Here is a 22,879-nt window from a genome sequence, read left to right as displayed (position 1 = left end):
TCTCTAGGTAACCCAAGAGAGTCTGCTAGCAACAATTATCTGCCCTGGTTTCAGCTGTAACAGTCATTTTCCTCCTTAACAGCTGCAGCAGTGCTGCATTTTTGACTTTCAGCCTGGAAACAGTGCTGATAACACCAATGTTTTTAGTTGTTGCTAAGCAGTGTCTCTCCAATCAAGGCCTTCCTCAATCTCATGCTCTGCCAGGGAGGAGTAGAAGCCAGGAGGAAGCAGAGACAGGACACCTGACCCAAACTAGCCAATGGGGTATTCCATACGACAGCACATCATGACCAGTGTATAAACTGCAGGGAGTTACTTGGAAGGGCTAGATCGCTGCTTAGGTTGGGCTGGGTATCGGCCAGCAGGTGGTGAGCAATTGTATTCTCTTCCCTTGTTATTTCCCTTATCTTTATTATTATTATTATTATTATTATTATTATTATTATTATTATTATTATTATTATTGGTGGTAGCAGTAGTGATTTGTGTTATACCTTAGTTACTGGACTGTTCCTACCTCAACCCATGGGAGTTACATTCTTTCAGTTTTTCTCCTCATCCCTCCAAGAGCAGGGGTAGGAAAAAGGGGAGGAGCAAGTGAATGAGCAGCTGCTTGGTTCTGAGTTACCTGCTGGGCTTAAACCACAACACTCACTAAGGCCTATTATAATTTATGGGTGGCATTCATCTTATCAAATGAAGACATCTGAACACTAGATGAATTCTTTTAGCCACAGCATTAGCGTGCAAGTTTTTGCTGACTTAGAGGCAAGCTGAAGATCACATCTTAAAGAATTCCTAAAAAAGCAAGTTCTTTCCATCCAGTAGAGATAGCAGGACCTGTTATTCCCAGGCCTTCAGCTGACTCCATAGCAAATCACTTGGTAGACTTTACTCAGATTCATAATTGCAGCTATTTGACCAGATAATTAAAATTATGCAGAACTATATTCAGTATATATTTCCAACCTACCTATGTCTTGCAATATATACATCCTATTTATTGTCCATGAAACACATAGATATAATAGCTTTTTTTATTGCAGGAATCACATCCATTAATCCTTAGCAAAAATGATCAAGAGTTATTTTAACATTATCTTTGTTTTGTTAATGCTTCGGTTTTTCCTCCATTACTATAAAACCAGATGCCCATATTCACTGGGGAGACTTACTAGCCATTGGCCAATTTCAGGCAAAATGTACTCGTTTGTTTCTGTACCAATATTATTCTTTACCTTACATAGTCTGTACCCTTTGCTGAATTTATAGATAGCAACCTTATCCCTTTTATGCCTTTGTGTCACCAGGCTGACCAAGCCTAGTGCTTCTAGTCTCTTCTCGTATAATCGACTTTCAATTTCCCTCATTATCACAGTTCTTCTCTCCATCTGTCAGTGTGAATTCATATTCTCTCAATAGGAATGACCACATCACATTTCAGAGGCAACCTCACCAGAATTTTGTATAATGGAACTAATATTGTCCCAACTCAACTGACAAATCCCAGGAAAAAAATTGCATTTTTCATAGCTATAACATATTGGTACCTCATAAGACTGAATACAACACAGCTCCTTTGATGAGCCTGAATTTCTGCCCTCAGGTTTTGTCAGTAATTTTTCTTACTAGATTCACAACATAGGATTTCGTACTGTCAAATGGTGTATTATTATGTCTCTTTGGTCCCATAATTCACCCAGTTTCTCTCCTGTGAATATGAACAGACAATTTTTAAAAAATCAGATTAAAGTTGCTGAAGTTACCAGTCTGCCAGCTACAACCAATTTATCAGTTGCCAGTTAGGGAAGTGTACATATCCGTACAAGTAAATTTCTGAAGCACAAAGAAGAATATGTTAGCTGAAACTGGCGCTGACATTTAAAGTAACCAACTTTATTTTGTAGAACAGAAGGGCAAACATGGTCAGCAGAAGTTGCTTCCTGCTTTGCTTGCATTCCCCCACCCCCCCACCCCCCCCAGCAACTAATATGATTTTAATTATTTGAACAAACCATGACTGGAAACAATCTTCATTATCTCTAGGATTGCAATGACTTCTGCTTCTACATTGGCAAAATTCATCAAAAACATATCAAAATTCACAGATATTCCTGATTTGTATGCAAGATCATTAATTTCAGATAAGACTATTACCAATCCAACCCTTGAGAAACATTATTTCACTTTTAATTCACTTTACATTCACCTATAATAATTCACCTACAATAATTCACCTATTAATTCACTTTTCTTTCATCACATTTGCTATCAGTAATTTCTGCTGTCTTCTCTCTCCCCTTTAATCAGAACCTTGATCATTCTGTAGTTTTATCTTAAGTTTTAACTGAAGTTTTCTCTTTTCTAATCTGACCTCTGTTTTTCCATACGGTCCTATATCAAGTCCAGGCACAGGCAGATGGATGTTTTTTATTTCATTCCTCCAATAGATCAAGCACATATAGTTTATGTGATATACATATATATGTATATGTATATGTGTCATCTAGTAATCAGAAACTCCCTTAATATTCTTTGAAAACATTTTAATATTTTTCAGTTTTTCTTGTATTGAAATTCAAATCCTAGACCTCATGTACTGGGATGTTCAGATCCATATACCTGCAGTAGGACAGCTACTTTTTCTTCGGTATGTATAATACATGAAACGTTTGTCACCCCTATAGCAGAAACTAATAGTCCGTTGATTTGAACTGGATAGCATATAATCACCCCTTTGAAAACTATCCAAATGCATGAATTAAATGTTCCCTTTACATTTCTTGTCCAGTGACAAGATTTTTTTATAAGACTCACTGTTAAGAAAATAAGGCTGACTGGCGTAAATTGTTATCCTGAAATTGATTTCTAATAGACCCTGAACTTGATTATTTTGTTGAGAATGGCTAGACAGACATAAACAGCTAAAGTATCAGCATTCTCAAGTAACTTATGGTGCTCAGACAAAGTAAGCAATGGTTTCTGCTTACAATTTCAGAGTTTGCTCTAAGTACAACAGAGTTATCACAGAACAGGCAGATTCTATACATAGTTACTTCTCTTTCAGGATTTGAAATGCCTGAGAGCTGCCCTTATCACTTTCCAGTAAGTTATTGCTCATGAAGTTCCCAATAAGACACATTAAATTAAAGATGTACAAAAAAATCTACATATTCCCTTTAAGCCTAAAATGCTTTTGGTGTTTTAAGATGATTCTTTCAATGGATACTGTGATAACTATTTCATAGGCCCTTATTAGAGCCAGATAGCTTAACCTAAGCAGTTGTTGGAAAATAAGGGAAAATGCACTGTTGCTAGAAATATCTCCCTTTGCTCTAGAAGTGTTTCCTTATTTCCTAGGTGATCAAGGTCAGGCTGGATGGGGATTTGAGCAACCTGGCCTAGTGGTAAGTACCCTTGCCCATGGCAGGGAAGCTGGAACTAGGTGATCTTCAAGATGCTTTCCAACCCAAAACATTCCATTCTGTGATTCTAAGACTGATATTAGAACAGATGTTTTGAAAAGCATTGACAAGTTTTGAATGAAAAGACTAGTCTTGCTCTGGAAGAAGTATCTTGACAGGAAAAGGTTGAATGATTCTGATGAAATCTATGGGAGTTGATGAATAGGTGACATATTTGATGCACAGCTCTTACACCTGTTTTCAAATACCGAAATATCTTTTGTTTATGTCTGTTCAAAATACAGATAACTTACATAGACACATACTGTTACTAAGGCAGCATCTTTTGAAAATTTGACATATTTCTCTTAATTTCTTGGCAGAAATTAGTCACCTAAAGACTATGAGTCACTAAGCAAAGGCAAAGAATATCCTATTTCTTTCCTTAGAAGATGTCCCAGGGAACTCTAGTTTCAGTTTTCATGAACTTAACACAAACTAATAAGTAAGATATTCAACTTTAGGAGAAAACACCACGCTTCCAAATAATCTCTACATATTGTATTTTGTAAATAACCCCTATCATGGATGGTTGAGTCTGAATGAGATTAATCTATTCGTTACAAGTTTATATAGGTTTTGAGCAGAAAGGCCAAGGCGAAAGATAAGGGAAGGCTTGTTCTATTTTTTTGTTTGTTTTTTGTTTGTGGTTTTTTTTTAGCTTGTTATTTAGCCTTTTTTCCAAAAATAAAGAAAAAAAATGCTTAAGGATTTTTTTTTATTTTTTTTTTTATTTTTGGAACTTATCTTTCAGTGACTTTTTTTAGTAGGAATGCCATACAGTATTATTATAAGTAAGCTTTTCTATATAGTTATAAATGTTAGAAACAGATTACTTAGCATTTGCACTCAATACTTCTTTACACTTCTTCACACTTCTTCAGTGCTAGCAGTAAACTGTTCTATAAGGTCCACAGAGAAAAGACTGTTAAAGAATGTTTACTCTGAAAAGCCTAATGCTTTCAACATAGAAGACACTAAAACTAAATACAGCATGCGCGAGCAATAGCCTATTAAAAATTGCAGAGTTTGAGAAGATTGCATTTCCAAAGACAGCTTTGCCTTACCACTTTGATTATTTATGGCAATCATTCATAAAACCATGTGCATATTAAATTTGACTGAAATATTTCAAGGACATGTTTAGTTTCAATTTCAATGAACTGAGCAATAAGGGATAGTCAAATAGATAGTTTGTCTAAATATCATTTTATGAGAAAGGAAAAAAAAGTATTTTCTACTAATTTGTTAAATTTGTAGTATCATGTAATATACAGTAAGTATCCAGATTAACAACATGATTTGAAGTGTGGTGCCAGAATGTTTTACATTGTGGCAAGATCTGTGAAAGACCCAACCTGAAAGATTCAGTTTAAAGTGTGGGAGAATCCTTTTTGGTTTTTTTGACAAGTTAGGGCTCTAACTTTTCTCTATGAATAAAATTCCAAATATAAAAAAGTTTATACAAGTATATATATTTTAGCTAATTTTACATTTGTTTCTACAGACAGATTTTACCCTCACTTTAAAATGAAATTATTGTAGACCAGGGACATGATAATGAAGAGGTGCGATATATAATGACAACAAAATTCGCAAATACAAGTCTGCTGTTAATGCTCTGGCAAGTCTTCTGAGTAGTAACATATAAATTGCATTTCTGATGCTTCTCAGTAACCATAAATTCTTACATAAACCATATAACACATGGAAGTATGGAAATATAACTGCACTGACATGCAGAGGCCAATACAGCTATTATCTGTGCCCATAAATTATTGGCATTTCATTCTGAAAAACAGGTAGTTAATATATTCCCCTAAGAAGCAATTTTAATTGCATCCTATTCTATCCAGTCTAGAAATTGCTTTCTATTTTTTTATAATTTTTTTATAATTTTATAAAAAATTATGTAGATTCTTTCATTTTTCACTTCTTGATAAGTAATTGGAAATGTTCTTTGTCTCCAGTCCTACACCTTACCAGCTGTTATCTTCTATAAAATCCATCATGTTAAAGTAATTAAAGAATTTGTTTTTATATAACCATATTTAAAGGCTTTTGATTCTATCTTAAATGGCAGAAAACAAATTGCATGAATAAAAGAAGGAAAAAAGATCTCCAACCATAATTTGTCAGGAACTGGATTCCACTTTGATCAGTAGCATTCCAGCCTTTGCATACCACTCTTCCCATAAAGTTACTGGCTTCCACTTTGCAAATCTTGCTTCATCTAACATTAAATCATATTTTATTCCATCATCTTTTGAGATGTTAGCCATGGAACATGGAAACGCTGAAGAGAGCTTAGGAAGAGTAACAGGAAGCTATTTAAACAAGGAATTATCTAAAATTGTGGGGATAAGACAAACAAGAACAGGAAAGATACAGGTAAGTGAGAATGAATTTTCACCAGTATCTTACACTGAAGTCTACATTTCTTAATGTCTTCATCTAATAAATCTAACCCAAATCATTAGACAGGATGCTTCTGAAAAAACAGATACTTGAGCAGTATTCCATAGTACTGTGGAACTGTGACAGATGAAACCAGCCTCTGACAGATAATGCTAAGACATACATATATATAAATGATGACTCAGAAGACACATATTCCACAGTGAGGAGGACAATAACTTTCCATGGCTGCCCATTCAAACATAAAAATTCTAGGCCCCCATATTCCAGACTAGCCATTTATCTTGTGCTTTGACTACCTATCCATTGAAATCTTTCCTCCATCTGTTTAGAATAGTTATTATGAAGGCAAAACAGTAATCCAATTGACAGATAGCAGGTGTGAGTGAGCTTTTATAGAAATCCTTTCTGGACTTTTTTTTTTTTTTAATTAAATAAAACCCCAAACAAAACCAAAGAATCTTCAATAGGCCAAGTTCATTACAATAGTGTAAGTAATATTTTTAACTTTGTGAAATAACTAAATCATGCCTAAAGAAGACCCATTGTTTAAAATGCTCAAAAAATAAGCTTTTGTATAAACGATAATGAACAATTATGTATGAACTATACCAATTATTCTTTTTCTTCACAGATACTGGGTTTTCAAATTATTATGAAAGGATGTGGTAAAAGCAAAATTTTTTAGGTTTTGTTAAAATTTGTGCTATGTTTAAATATCAAGCATGTATCACAGATTATGTCAACGCCACTTCCTTCTGAAATCAAACAAGGCACAGCTGCACATCCCTGTCCAATCTAAAATAAACTCTTCAGAACTTCATTCCCTAATGTTATCTTTACTGCCTACCCTCTCCCTACTTTTCTACAACATCCACTTATTTTGTAGAAAAGGTCTGCATTCTTCATTACTTTTGTCATCAGCCCAGAAACTGAATCCTGTAAAATATGCCTGTATTAGCCTTGTCAAACTGCTCAAAATGAGAAATCAACCAAACAAAATGTATAAGCCAATAGGACAGTGTCTTATCCCACTCAGTGGGTATGGAGGAAGGTGATCTACAATACTCTGCACAGTTCTCAGGAGAAACCACAGGCTCTCCAGAAGTTAAAAACTGAAACAATTAATTTTATTGTAAACTTCCCTAAAACTGTATCAGGAGGAACAAAAGTCTTGACAGGTTCCTATAAAAGACAAATAGTAGAAGAAGAAAGGAATGAAAGAGGGAAAGTAAATAGGAAAATAGGCTCACCACCTCATGGTGGTGATCTTCAGCATCTTCTCAGTCAGGTAGAGTAAATTTTTCTATCTGCAGTCCTTGTGGGCAGGACATCTGCTAGAACCCAAAACTGAAAGATACACAACACATCCGAACGACGGCTGCCTTTTGTAAAAAAGGGTCAGGGTCTCTTGGCTCCTCCCACAGGTGAGACTCATCCGCAGGGGATTCGGTGAGCCCCAGACGTAGTTAACGCTGTGCACTGACGGGTGCTGCAGCGTCTGTGCCGCCGTCTCTAGGCAGTTGATCTTCGCTGCCTCAGGGCAGATACACAGGAAACCATTTCCCGCCTTCCTGGAGTGCGATCCCTGCTCTGCCCTGGCCGTTTGCACAAGCGGTAACGAGCAGTCAGTACCTTCTGTCTTTTGAGTTGCTTTGAGACAAACACCAAAAGGGTCTCTTGAGCATCACAGACATGCTTCAACAGGACTTAGTTCATTATCCACTACTGTACCCTCAGAACCAGACCTGAAAAGTATCTAGAATATACACTTGTAATCTAATTAACTTTTTTCTTTGGCTATCAGAACAATTAAGTTTGTCTGAACAGTCTTTGTTTGCACACATCTTAATTCCTAGGAGCTGAGGGACCACTAGGAGGTCACTGTACAGACCCTAGCCTTTTCTGAACTCACTGGAGGAATTTGATCTTAATGGAGAAACACTCTAGTATGTCCGCACTGAAATATGCTTCATGTAGTTGGCTGAACTACCTGAAGGGTCAGAAGGGTGAGTAGTCTAGTACTCTGCCAAGTAGGTATTCCTGTGTGGCATTAAACTTCGTAAACACCAAGGTTGTTCATAGCTTAATCTGGTGTCCTCAACACAGTGTTACTCCACTCTGTGACTAACTTTGGGTCATTCAGGTTTGCAGTCCATTTCCCTCCCTACTATTCACTAGTGTACCAGAAAGAAGAAGAAATGGTAAGACTCCATTTAAAAAAATTATAATTCTATCCTTTTATTGTTGCTGTAAGTAAAATATGTCTTCTTGGGCTTGCTTGAGTTTTTAACCAGAATTCAAAGCAGTGCTACTCATGTATCTTGTTTTTGTAAATCCAATTAAACTGGTGTAAGACAAGTTCAAACAATGATGTAAAGTGATCAATTATGTTATTTTCAACTACTTTATATTAGTTCCTATTCTCTATTTAGTTTATGTATGTACCTCTGGTGGTCTACACTTCATATAGCTTAATTTAAATGCTTGCTCTATTCAAGAGAGAATCAATAGATTTTGGGGTAAAAAACTGAAATCACACTCAAAATCAAGAGTAGCTGGCGTGGATGTCTGGGTGCTACATACTATATTGACATGAGACAGAACATGCAATCTGACTCAAGGACCATGCTGTTCTCTGTGGTGATCATGACAAAGAGAACACCTACATAGCTGTGTAACCTTGCTATACAGATAACAGAAACTTCATTTGTATCTTTGCTCAAGTAGGACCACCATTTACTGCTAGGAAAAATCTTTGGACAGGGATAAATATATCATATATTAAAGAACTGATGATGGTATGAATAAATGAAAGAAACAAAGTTAATTTTATGATATATTCTTACTTAGTCTCAAAAGACTATCTTAATTGTTTGCAAAATTGTGTACCTTACAGTACATGCTACAAACATATGATAACCAAATTAATCTATCAAAAATATTGATTGCATGCCAGGATATTTGATTTTTTTTTTTTTTTAATCTATGCTACAAATTTTCTTGATTTGAAAGATGCAACTAAAAAAGAGGCTCATAGAAAATTACCATCTTTAAACTGAAAGACTCACTGATTCTTAGATTCAAAGTTATTCATATTAAATTAAATATCGGTATAGGCTATAAGAACTCTCAAATTAGAAAGCCTAGTTTTGCAGACTTGAAATCTATCTTAAGAAATCCACAGAATGTCTCTCCCCCATTCATGCTTACCTTGTGGACATGTAATCTCAAAAATGTTTCCTTCCTGCCCAGCAAATTTCAAAAACTAAACAAGTTGTTCCAGAACTTTTGCAGCTAAAGTTCATTTCATTCAGAAAGCATGGAAGACTGATATCTTTGAGAAAGTTCTGTCAAGACAAGAGTTTGAGTAATGCTTTTTTTTGTTTGTTTGTTTCCAAGTTGTCATTTGTACACATAGAATCATAGAATCATAGAATAGTTAGGGTTGGAAAGGACCTCAAGATCATCTAGTTCCAACCCCCCTGCCATGGGCAGGGACACCTCACACTAAACCATCCCACACAAGGCTTCATCCAACCTGGCCTTGAACATCTTAAGCTTAGTTTGAACAACTGTTTTGTGAACAGCGGGGGGGAAAAACTTCCTACAGCAAATGGACAGAGTCCATAAAAAGAACTTCAGAAAGAAATAGTGCAAGGTGTAGACTACAGATATGACTAGAATGAAGCAATTCTTGATCGAGTCTTTTTCTCTCATTTTTGGCAACCCCAGTTCAGAACATTCTGTGGAGTATCTAAATTTACTTATGAACCATCAAAAATTATCCATGCTCAGTAAACTACAAAAAAAAAAAAATCATATAATCATCATGGAATTATAGAATAACAGGTTGGAAGGAACCTCTAGGATCATCTGGACCAAACTTTCTTAGCAAAAACACTCTAGACAAGATGGCTCAGCACCCTGTCCAGCTGAATCTTAGAAGTGTCCAGTACTGGGGGATTCACCACTTTGCTGGGGAAGATATTCCAGTGGGTGATTGTTGTCACTGTGAAAACTTTTCCTTTTGTCTCCAACCAGCGTGTTCCCAGGAATGACTTGTACCCATTATGCCTCATCCTTTCCATGTGACTCCTTGTTAAAAGGGAATCTGCATCTTCTTTGTAGCCACCCTTTAAGTACTGGAACATAGTGGTAAGGTCTCCCCTGAGCCTCCTTTCCTCTAGGCTGAACAAACCCAGCTCTCTCAGCCTTTCCTCTTATGGCAGCCTTCCCAGACCTTTGATCATCTCTGTCGCCCTTCTTTGGGCACTTTCCAGCCTCTCCACATCTGTTTTGTAGAGCAGGGACCCAAACTGAACATAGTATTCCAGTAATGGCCTCACAAGTGCTGAATAGAGTGGGATGATGTCCTCCTTATCTCTGCTGGTGATGTTCTTGTTGATGCAACCCATCATCCTGTTTTTCTTTGCCACAGCAGCACACTGTTCCCTCACACTGAGCATGTTGTCCACCTGGGCCCCCAGGTCCCCTTCCACAGAGCTGCTCCCCAGCCAAGTAGATACCAGCCTGTGCTGCACTCTAGGATTGTGTTTACCCAGGTGCAAGACCTTACACTTGTACTTGCTGAACTTCATAAGGCTCTTGTTAGGTCATTCTTCCAGCCTGTCCATGTCATCCTGCAGGGTGGCTCTCCCTTCCACATAGACCACTTATGTAGACCAAAATGTGTCAGTTTCTCTAGGAGGAGGCTGTGGTAAAGTGTATCAAAAGCCTATCCAGGTAGGCAATGTCCATCACTTGCCCCACATCAGAAAAGCAGATTATTTTGCTGTAGAAGGCAATCAGCTTTGTCAAGCATGATTTGCCCTTGTGAACCAATGCTGGCTTTTCCCAAACACGATAGTCCCCAGGAGGATTTGGTCCATAACTTTCCCAGGAACTGGCAGGTCTTTAATTTCCTGGAGTCCCCTAGAAGCTCTTCTTTATAGGTGAGGGTGACATTTGCTTGCTTTTAGTTTTCTGGGACATCCTCTGATCTCACTACTTCCCAGGTTATGGAAAGCAGCCTCACAATAATGTCAGCCAACTCTCTTAACTGTCTTGGGTGGATATTGACAGGAGTCATTGATTTGTAGGGGTCAAGCTTCTGCAATATTTTACATACTAATTCTTCCTTCTGACAGTGGGTGTGTGTTTGAATCAACCTTAATTTTTGTTCACAAGGCCAATGCTGGTCAAAATAGGTGAAGAAAGCATCAAGAATCTCTGCCTTTTAAATACTGGTGAATAATTCCCCTCTCCTCCTTAACAGCTGGCCAGTATTTTTCATCTGTCTCTGCTTGTTTTTTTACACACCTGAAGAATCCTTTTTTGTATTTTTGTATATCTGGCCAATCTTAATTCAAGCTGAGCTTTTGCTTTTCTGCAAATATTGCTTAGTTGGCCTTATTGTCTTGTTTTGGATGCCAATAGTAGATGCTTACTGTAAGATCTCCCTCCGAGATGACCCCTTTGATCTTGACCCAAAAGCATTCAATAGAGCTTCCACAACCACTGTAATTGACTTCTATACATTCAACGCTGTCCTTAACATAGAGCAAGAATGACTCTTCCTCTTTTGCCCAACCTGTCTTTATAAAACAGATTGTTACCATCCATTGTGATCATCCAGTCACGTGAGCTGTCCCATCATGTTTTGGTTATTCCTATGATATCATAAGTTTTTGACTGAGCACATAGATCCAGTTCCTCCTGTTTGTTCCCCAGGCTGTGTGCATTGACATAGATACACTTTAGATGGTTGTTTTATGACAAGGTCACCCATCTAGTTGACCAAGGGAAGCCAGTAGATGTGGTGATTTTGGATTTTAGCAAAGCTTTTGATACTGTCTCTCAGAGTAACCTCCTGGACAAAATGTCCAGGACACAGTTACATACGTCCATGATATGTTAAGTGAGCAATTGACTGATGGGTTGGGTTCAAAGAGTTATAGCAAATGGAGTTACACCAGGCTGGTGGCCAGTCACCAGTGGGGTTCCCCAGGGGTCAATTTTAGGGCCTGTGCTCTCCAATGTTTTTATAAATGGTCTGAACACAGAGGTTAAATGTACCTTTGCTAGCAATCCTAAATTAGGAGGAGTTTAGGACACTCTGAAGTGTAGAGAGGTCTTACAGAGAGATCTGGGTAGACTAGAGAGCTGGGCATTCACTAACCATATGAAAGTTAACAAGAGCGAGTACTGGATTCTCCACCTGGGATGCAGCAGTCCTGGTTATAAGTGCAAATTGGGGGATGAGATATTGAAGAGCAGCCCCACAGAAAGAGACTCGGGGGTTTGGGCTGATGGCAGGTTGAATACGAGTCAACAATGTGCAGCCAAAAGGGCCAACTGTGGACTGGGGTGCATCAAGTTCAGCATAACTAACTGGTCAAGGGAGACAATTGTTCCACTCCACACTGCACTGGTGCAGCCCTACCTCAAGTACTGTGTGCAGTCTTGGGTACCTCAGTATCAGAAGGGTGTAAAATTATTAGGCTGTGTCCAGAGGAGGGTGACTAAGATGATGAAAGTTCTTAAGGGCAAGATTTATGAGAAGCAGCTGAGATCACTCCGTTTGTGCAACTTGGAGGAGATAAGGCTGAGGGGAGACCTCACTGCAGTCTACAAATTCCTCAAGGGGGCAGCAGAGGGGAGATGTTGACCTGTCTCTGGTGAGCAGAGATAGGACACAAGGGAATGGCATTAAGCTGAGTCAAGGGAAGTTTGGGTTGGACATTAAGAAAAGGTTCTTCACTGGGGAGGGTGGTTGGTCACTAGAACAGGCTTCTTGGGGAAGTGGTTAGAGCACTGAACTTTTCAGAGTTCAAGGAGCATCTGGATGGAACTCTTAGTCATATGTTTTAGTTTTAAGTTGTTCTGCAAGAAGTAGGGACTGTATTTGATGATGCTTATGGTCCCTTCCAACTTTGAGATATGCCATGATTTTATTCTATGAATCTGTACTTCTATATCACACATAAGCAGGTGGTATATACAGAAACTAGATGCACTTCTGATTGAGGGTTTCATTCCCGTTGTTATTGTTTGAGCATAATTCGTGATTGAGGTTTGTACAGAAAGCTGCTGTTGACCCTTCTTTCTTGTAAGAAATGCATACAAGAGAAGGTGGTAGTGATTGCAGCTCTCTCTCCTTCATACTCTTTCTAAATAATTATTTTGTGATTAAGACACTTGGCTGATTTGCAGGTAACTTCTATTTTTCTCAGCATGAAAGGAATCAAATCTTAATTGACCTGATCTCATCACCAATTGTGGGGTGGGAAGATTCTGCATTTTGTGAAGCTATTCCAGAAATAATGACACTTTCAGTCTTTCCATCTGCAAGTTCTTGCCTATATATCTAAAAGATTATAATTTATGCTACTTCGTTAAGACTTTTTTCTTGTAAAAGAAAGAGTAAGTAAACTGTACTTGAAAATGTCTGTTTTACACTGAGAAAGATTTTTCTGATTTATTGTTTCAAAGTATCTAAGAAAAAAAACCTATAAATTAAGAGAAAGACCGATATAGCGGTTGCATAAAAAGCATGTAACAGTATACTTGTATGTCACATATAAAAAAATGTTTCTTAACTCTATCATAAATAACCAACTTGGAGAGAAAACAAGATTTTAAGAAACACATTTGCTGTGTCTGGTTCTTATATTGAATTAGAACCATTATTTAATGTGGAGTAATTTATTTTGATGTGCAGAAACTGAACAGGAAAAGAGAAAATTAATTGGTTGCCTAGCTCCATAGGAGCCCAAAGTAATGACTAGGTTTATGCTCATAAGTTCATTCAATTAGAAGATTTCTCTGACTCTGAAAAAAAACTGGATTTGAGACTCACCTCAGAAATAATTTGCAAAAGCTATTTATGCCATCTAACAACTGTAAATAGTACCAGACTTTAATTATTAGTAGGACTGAACTAAGTGTCTATGCTTTTTACAGTTGGGGTTTCTTGTAATTTGTTCTAAAGTCCTATTTAAATTGTTTTTGTTTTTTAGAAGACTATCTTGAATTTCAAAATAGCCTGTTTCATTCAAAGCAATGGTCCACATGCAAGGGGATGTGTGTATGTCTGTGCATGTTTGTATATCTACTGCCCAGCTCTCCAAAATAGGAAGATAGTTGCATGCTAAGTCTAAACTAATAAAGCTTTTCCAGGTGTATGGGTTTCAACCAGTGCTGGATGATGTTTATTCCTCAGTGGTGGGCTGCTGGGATAAAGAGAAATCTGTGAGATGACAGTATGGGAAGTGACATCTGATGAGTGGGGGAAGAGTTGTGTAGTACTGAAGCAACTGTCCTGGGAACGGCAAGAAGTGTTCAGATGCAGTGAAAGAAGTTTATATCAGTGTCTTAGTGCTTCCCTTGGCATCTTTCAAATCTGCAATTGAAACTGTGGAATTCAGCTGAATATTCTTTTCATTCTTGACAAAGTATTTGTACATGTGGACACTGTAGTGAAAATTAAGATTAAAGAGCAGGAGCACAATCACATGAATCAAATTTTCATTAGTAAAGCAGTATTTTTCTTGTTTGACTGGGAAACGAGTACATAACTGTCTCATGGGAAAAACAGATATTTCTATGTTAAAAATAAGAATGTTTGGATTTCCATGCAAAGCAAAACTAGAAAATAATGTTACAAGTAGTCTCAAAATGAAATGCTCATTTCTATTTTTTTAAATAAATTTTTATTTTCTTCATGCCTTCAGAACAGTTGAATTTCTTTCTGTGCCAGTAGCACCTAAAAGATGTGTAACATTTTATTTAATGATTTTGGAAAAATATCCTATTGCACATTTTGGTTATTACAACCATTTACAGGTATTAATAGAAATATCTAGAGTACAGACTACGAAATACTACAATCTTATTATGTTAACATGTTACGAATTGTACTTAAATGAAACAGACACCCTAACAACTGTGACAAAACTGTAAATATAAGCACAGTTTTCCTGTTTTCAGTAGAGCATTACCACCTGCCTTATGAATGCACAGAAGCATATTTGATCTAATTCAGAAATTAACAATCTATGAGAGCAAATGACACATTAATGAAATCAAGTGATAAAAAATACATACTGCACTCCCTACTTTCTCATATTTTCCACAGGACAGCCATTTGGGGGGAAGCAATAGATAGAAGGAAGCATTTCTTCTTGTAACTAGATGCATTTAAGTAGTTTCTTGCCTCCTTACAACTCATACCTGGAGGTATAAGTAGGAGAATAATTTCTGCTATAAAAATAGATTTGTTGTAAAAATAAAGGCAATCAACCTAACTGTAGTCTTTCCAGAAATCATTAGTATAAAATAGTTTCTACTAATTTTCTGTGTGTGCATGTGCTCAATAGACACTGTTTGCCTACACCCTCATCTTCTAAACTTACGTCACATTCTGTTATTCTGAGTTGTTTGGCAAAGCCATGGTCTTAAATAATGTGAACAAATGTTCTCAGTGAAGCATATAGAACTGAAACATCTTTGAAAATCAGTTGTAGATACATGTGTGTTCTCTTTCAAAGAAAATATGGTGAAAATACAAAATGTGCTTGAAATTATAGTATAAATCAAGAATTAGGAAGTTCTAGTATAAAAAAGGAAATTAAAAGCACCAATAAACATTGTTGCCTGTACAAATTGACCTGCAATGGAGCAAGATCTCAATAAACTCTGGAACAGCAGATGATACTTTAGGAGGCTTTTGTGGTTAACAGTTTTTGGTAGGACTCTTTTTGGTAACAAAGGAAAGTAACTTAAATTAATTGGTTTTATTTTTCATTTCCCTTTTCAGGGTAATACTCTGGTATGTTACATCTTGATGGGAGAACCAAAACATTGCCTGATGAATAACTAAATAAGTGCCAATTCTATCAAAGTCATTCTTGCATCTTGAATTGAAGTCCCTAGAAAAAGTTCTTGTTGCACCTATATGTTATTTTTGATTCACAGCATACAAATGACTGATTAAGTATGTGACAAGTTCCAATTGTTTTAAATTAAAGGAAATAAATTATAAATGGTTAAAAAATATTTCTACATAATAAAAGCACATTGCTCACATGGCTAGAATATAAATCACAAGATTAGTCTATCTCTTCTTCCCAGAAAGGGTAGAACAGAGCCAGTCTGTCTTACTTAAGAACTTAGTTTTACAGATGTGTCTCTGGAGGACTCACAAGCAGCCACATCACCTCATTTTTACATGAAGAAAGCAGTACCTGATTTAAAACAACAACAACAACAAACCAGCAACCCCCCCACACACACACACCAAACCCCACAATAAACCAAAACAAAACAACACAAAAAAACCCACCACCTAAACATCCATTTAAACATTGGAAGTTTAGGAACAACTTAATTGTCTAAATAATTTCACTCGCATTTTGACATTTTTATGTGGCTTATTGAATAGAACTCACTGGTTTATGCTATAAAAAATATGTAAAAAACCCCATTTGGAATTAAAACAACAAACACTGCTTCTCCCCCATCCCCAAATTTACTTCAGAATTATTTGAGGAATAATAAAGGGAATTCTACATTCATAATTAACTATGTTTATGCCTGAAAATTCTATAATTTTCTGTGAAATTTACAGTGTTATTTGAAGAGGTTCAGTCACTCTGAATATCAGGCCAGTTAGTAAATGTGATCTACCACGAGTTTAACAGCCTACAATTATGTCCAGTCCACAGTGTGGTGTCTTGTGCAGAAATGTCCCAACTAGTTATGAAGGAGCTAGTTATGAAACTGGAACTGTATCAGCTCTGGGCTAAACACTGCCCTGTTGACCTGACTGTACTGTTTACATGCCATGAGAGTATCCTTGAATAGTTCTGTACTAATTCGTGCAAACCTACCAGCAAATTTGAGTTCTTAAGATATCTCTTTCCAGTACTCCATTTTGTGGTAGAAAAATATACAAAATATAGGCATCTATAAATAACAATATTTATAAAAACTTTTGCACTAATTTGTTTCATTTTTTTCATATCAAATTTAATACATTCGTTGTTAGATGTGCCACAGGTATATATCTTCATCAGTCTAAGCACCACATAAGTGAAAATCAGGGACAGAATTTCAAGTCCTGTTTTGAGATTGTTAAACAATTTAAGATTGTTTTTGGTCTAAATACCAAATTAAAGGCATCTAACAAGAATTACTAAATGAATAATTTCCAGGGTCTCATCTATAGCTAGTGGAAGGAGCTAGCCACTTACATGAAATTCAATAGGCTTTACAGTGGTCCTGGTGTCAAAATACAGGACAACTAGATCATATAAGAACCTATATAAAGATGATGACAATCTATGAATCAGTGTTAAAATATTGATGAGGAATAAGACAAGTAAGACTGAATTGTAAATGAGACAACAAAACATTTTTTTTTTTCCACAGAGATGATGTAATTATAGCCTAGCAAGGTATATTTTGGTTTACTTTCCAAGGTTCTTCATAAATTTTAAATGGATATTTTTCAATTTAAAATGCTATTAATTTATATTTGTCTGTAAAAATGCATTTTGTGTGCCACAAGGAAGTTCTGCATAAGAAGATGATGAGTCTTGATGCATCTGAATTGTACAAACAACTCACCTGTAAACTATTTCTCAGTTATGAAACTTGGTGAGTAATTGATCCCTTGGGGAAATATTCAAATGATCATTCTTCCAACTGAAAAAAGTCCTAGTTGACTTTTTTTCATAAACAGGATATAATAATATATATAGATATGCTTTGTAATATATGAATATGTTCATTCAATGATACAGTTGCTCTACACTGTTAGTATTTTGCACTATCTGGTTTTTCAGATGTGTTTATTTGCATTTTTTTCCCCCATTAGTCTAACAAATGACAGGAATAAATTTTGCCTTAGGCTATCGTAGAGGAATTTATTCATTTCAGAATTATAGGGGTAGAACAGAAATGTAAAATCTGGCTCATTTTTTTATTCAAATCAAAATTTGCTGACCCTGATAGTTGAACAAAATCCTGAACAAGAGAGGCAGCACTAATTCATACATGCCACTATTAACAGAAAAGTGATAGCGGACAGTTTTTATCCCAAAATGGTTCAAGAATTTTGCTTGTTCATAATATATATAATAATATGTTATCAAATATTCTTTGATGTTGGAGACAATCCAGGTCCCGGTATATATAACCATTATTAAGAATGATCTACTATTCTGTGGTTTAGTTTTCAGTACTCTTGAGAGGAGGCAAATATAATTAAAAAAGTACAACAGAGCTCTTGTTAATGAATTTATTTCATAGGCATGTTAGAGAGAAAACAGTCCAAACTGAGTGTCACAAAGCATATTTGAAAGTTTTACTAATGATTTGTGATAACAAGCATACATGTCAGCTTCTATTTTGTTTTTTTAATTCTCAGCAGGGTATGTTAAGAACTCTCCAGAGCCAGGTATTTCAGAGCAAATGATTAGAAACAGAGTAATTGAGGTTTCTGCATGTGAAGAAGAATTTGCTTACAAACACATTTTCCCCATTAACATTTTTTTTTTTTTTTAAAGCATGGTAGGTAATTATTAATTTACATATGGCTCAATTCTGAAGTAATTAATGAATTTTCCATTTTCTTTTCTCTATTGTAACTAGCATGTTAATCTCTAGGATAAGTGTTACCTTTCCAGACAGTACAGTAGTTTTCTATTAGCTGCCGTTAAAAAGCAAGGCATCAAGTCCTAAGGCCTTAGTATTTAGGCTCTCTGACTGGTAGGAGAGATTCTTCCAAATGCAAGTTTTCCTCTGACTTAAATAGGCCTTTAATAGAAAAAGAAGGATCTCAAATTTTCTAATCTTTCTCTTTCCTGAAAAAAAAAAGATTTCTAAGATTTCTAAGATTTCTAGGTTTACAAGGAACTTTGCATTCTCAGTTTAAGTACTTCCCTCTGGAAGTTCTTATCAGTCTTTGACTAGAAAGAGTCTAATATTTCATTTTTGTGAAACAAGTTTCTTTGTGAACATTCAGAATAATTATTACATAATTCAAGTAGCTGCCTCATTTGCAATTTTGTATTAGGCACTACTGGCTACTGGCTTTACAACTAGGATGTTCTTTATTTTTGTTTCCTTGGCCTTTCCTTGAAATGTAAATGAAAATTTAAACTATAATAATGTGTTTGGTAGGTTTTTTTTGAGTTTGTGGATTACTGGTTTGGGTTTATTTTGGGGAGGGTAAGGGTGGAAACAAATTTATTTGTAATAAGCACATGGACTACTGCTACAGAATTACTTTGAAGATCCTGGAGGGACTTACCTCTGTGTTTCTGCACAGAAACCTGTTGACCTCACAAGAAGTTGAAAAAACATTGAGACTTCCACATATTGGAGCACTGTGCCTAGATTTTGAGTTTCTTCAAAATAAATTAATATCTCTTAATCAAAAATATTTTCATTTACTGTGTATACTGGTATCTAAAATATACTTACTAATATGTTGGGTATGTTAACAAAACATACCCAACATGTCTATCCATATTTGCCTTACTAAGCTTACTTGACTTACTAGACAAAGCTTATTACACTTGTGTTACCAGATAAATGTTAGAAAAACAACAAAAGAATCTCTGCTCTTTGCTTAAAGACTTCCAGGTGAAGCTGCAAATCATATAAAGGTACACTTTTAAAATATGTTGTCAAGAGCCTTGTGAGAACAAGCACATGACTTTTTTTGTCTACATTCTGCTTCTGGTTATAAATTACCTGTGAATAAAAACAAATATTTGTTTTCTGAAATGCAAAAGGTTGATGACCTTGGTGAATAATTTCTGTGCCATACAGAGTCTCACAATATATCCCAGTCATGGCTAGTCATACTGTAAATATGTAATATATTTTGTGATCTTCCTAGAAACAGAATGGAAGTGCTTCTGCTGTGAAATGAAACTTGCAGCCTAGGTTTCCACTACTTTATGTTATTTCACTGCATTTGGGATTTGGTCATCATAAAACTGAAGCAGATATAGAAATACTGTTCTTGTCTATTTTCAGTTCTGACATAGACAAAGGTTCAATTTCTTCTTTGGTGAAATAGAGGAAACTGGAAAACATACACTTCCATTTCTGTGACATCTCCCCTAGCATATTTAAGCAAGCCAAAAAGATCACTTTAAGTTGTCACAGGGATTAGTAAGAAGAGTCATGAAAAGCACTTAGGCACATGTTGTGGATAAAAGACTAGTTAATGTACTAGTTATAACATATTTCTCACTAGGTGGGAAACATTTTACAGTGTTTTGTTTTTTTTTTTTTTTGTCTCTGATATGTGATCATGGCTTGTGGAATATTTCTTGCATTCTTTTGCTTCACTCTGCTATAGCTTATAGCTGTAGTCCATTCAGAGATACTATGTAGAATGGAGATTGAATATGTTATTGACTTCTGCCACATTTTTCACAATAGTTTTCAAATCCGTGAAGCAAGGAACATGAAGACTGTGTCAGTATGGAAGTGGACACTGGCATAGTTTAGAAGTATTCAGATTTCACAAGAGTTTAATATGCGATAGTATGGAGCTTGGTTCATCAAATATGGTCTTCTAAGGTCCTTTGAGATGCATTCTGTTGTATGATAAATACGCATGAAGCTAAAAGTTATGATGAAGATGCATGGTAGACTTCTATCTCTCTGAGAAGCAGCTGAAAGTCAAGATGGATGTTGTGTCTTAAATGGTTCCTGATGACTACGCTGAGGCTACTGAATTGCACCTCTAGAAGCTCCATTGACTATACTCCTTAAATAACTCTTCATTTTAAAAGGCTTATAAAAAATGGAAGTAAGAACAGGCGGTCTGTGTAGAGTACAGGGATGTTGTCCGGGAAGCTAGGTTAGGAAGGCTAAGGCCCAGTTAGAATTAAACCTAGCCAGGGATGTTAAGGATAACAGGAAGGGATTCTACAGGTATGTAGCAAACAAAAAACAGACTAGGGACAACATAGTCCCCCTGAGGAAGCTTTCGGGAGAACTGGCTACACAGGATTTGGAGAAGGCTGAGGTTCTGAATGACTTCTTTGCCTCGGTCTTCACTGACAAAGGCTCTGACTGCACCACCCAGTTCTTAGAAGGTAGATGCAGGGACTGTGAGAATGAAGACCTTGGGCCCACTGTAGGAGAGGATCTGGTTCGAGACCATCTTCAAAATCTGAACGTGCACAAGTCCGTGGGACCTGATGGAATCCACACAAGGGTCCTGAAGGAGCTGGTAAATGAAGTTGCTAAGCCACTGACCATCGTATTTGAAAAATCATGGCAGTCAGGTGAAATTCCCGACGACTGGAAAAATGGAAATATAACCCCCATTTTCAAGAAGGGGAAAATGGAAGACCCGGGGAATTACAGACCAGTCAGTCTCACCTCTGTGCCTGGTAAAATCTTGGAACACATTCTCCTGGATAGCATGCTAAGGCACATGAAAAACAACAAGGTGCTTGGTGACAGCCAGCATGGCTTCACTAAGGGGAAATCCTGCCTGACCAATTTGGTGGCCTTCTATGATGGGGCTACAGAATTGATTGATAAGGGTAAAGCACTTGATGTCATCTACCTGGACTTTTGCAAAGCATTTGACACTGTCCCACACGACATCCTTCTCTCTAAACTGGAGAGATATCAATTTGATGGATGGACCACTCGGTGGATAAAGAACTGGCTGGATGGCAGCACACAAAGAGTTGTGGTCAATGGCTCGATGTCTGGCTGGAGACCGGTAATGAGTGGTGTCCCTCAGGGATCGGTGTTGGGACCTGTCTTGTTTAACATCTTCGTCGCTGACATGGACAGTGGGATTGAGTGCGCTCTCAGCAAGTTTGCCGATGACACCAAGCTGTGTGGTCCAGTTGATATGCTGGAGGGAAGGAATGCCATCCAGAGGGACCTTGACACACTTGTGAGGTGGGCTGATGCCAACCTTACGAAGTTCAACCATGCCAAGTGCAAGGTCCTACAGCTGGGTGGGAGCAATCCCAGGGACAGCTACAGACTGGGCAAAGAAGAGATTCAGAGCAGCCCTGCGGAGAAGGACTTGGGGGTGCTGGTCGATGAGAAAATGAACATGAGCCGGCAGTGTGCGCTCGCAGCCCAGAAAGCCAACCGTATCCTGGGCTGCATCAAAAGGAGTGTGACCAACAGGTCGAAGGAGGTGATCCTGCCCCTCCACTCTGCTCTTGTGAGACCTCACCTGGAGTGTTGTGTGCAGTTCTGGTGTCCACAACATAAAAAGGACATGGAACTGCTGGAACAAGTGCAGAGGAGGGCCACGAGGATGATCAGGGGACTGGAGCACCTCCCGTATGAAGACAGGCTGAGGAAGTTGGGGCTGTTCAGCCTGGAGAAGAGAAGCCTTCCAGTACCTGAAGGGGGCCTATAGGGATGCTGGGGAGGGACTCTTTGTCAGGGACCGTAGTGACAGGACAAGTGGTAACAGGTTAAAACTTAAACAGGGGAAGTTTAAATTGGATATAAGGAGGAAATTCTTTCCTGTGAGGGTGGTGAGGCACTGGAATGGGTTGCCCAGGGAGGTTGTGAGTGCTCCATCCCTGGCGGTGTTCAAGGCCAGGTTGGATGAAGCCTTGGGTGGGATGGTTTAGTGTGAGGTGTCCCTGCCCATGTCAGGGGGGTTGGAACTAGATGATCTTGAGGTCCTTTCCAACCCTAACTATTCTATGATTCTATGATTCTATGATTCTAAGTTTAATCACATAGACTGCATGTAGTCACCTAACTTCCAATATTTGCTCTAGAACTGAATCTCACCCCCACAATGTAATTAAGTTGCTTGAGCATAAAGAACTATATGAGATGCCACAAGGAGATGTCTCAGAACTAAGGCAAGTAAGGCATGAGACATTTAAACAAAGGCACACATAGGCAAAGATCTTTGTTTTTCTGAAATTGTTCTAGTAGAAGGTCAGTTCTAATACTAACATATATAAGCCTAC

General features: G+C 37.2%; 1 long non-coding RNA gene across 2 annotated transcripts; it reads left to right on the top strand.

The window, feature by feature from the left end:
• Positions 1 to 343: 343 nt before the first annotated feature.
• Positions 344 to 15,774, top strand: LOC136012741 (uncharacterized). 2 transcript variants are annotated; one of them, XR_010611928.1, is made up of 6 exons: positions 344 to 368; positions 2,561 to 2,650; positions 3,361 to 3,407; positions 5,736 to 5,855; positions 7,742 to 7,891; positions 15,703 to 15,774. It is a non-coding gene; the product is annotated as an uncharacterized LOC136012741 (long non-coding RNA). The 2 variants fall into 2 exon arrangements; XR_010611929.1 differs by lacking the exons at positions 7,742 to 7,891; positions 15,703 to 15,774 and adding an exon at positions 6,517 to 6,886.
• The last annotated feature ends 7,105 nt before the right edge of the window (positions 15,775 to 22,879 follow it).

This window comes from Lathamus discolor, chromosome 4 (genome assembly GCF_037157495.1).
Source record: "Lathamus discolor isolate bLatDis1 chromosome 4, bLatDis1.hap1, whole genome shotgun sequence".
Taxonomy (NCBI): domain Eukaryota; kingdom Metazoa; phylum Chordata; class Aves; order Psittaciformes; family Psittacidae; genus Lathamus; species Lathamus discolor.
This window is presented reverse-complemented; position numbering and strand designations above follow the sequence as displayed.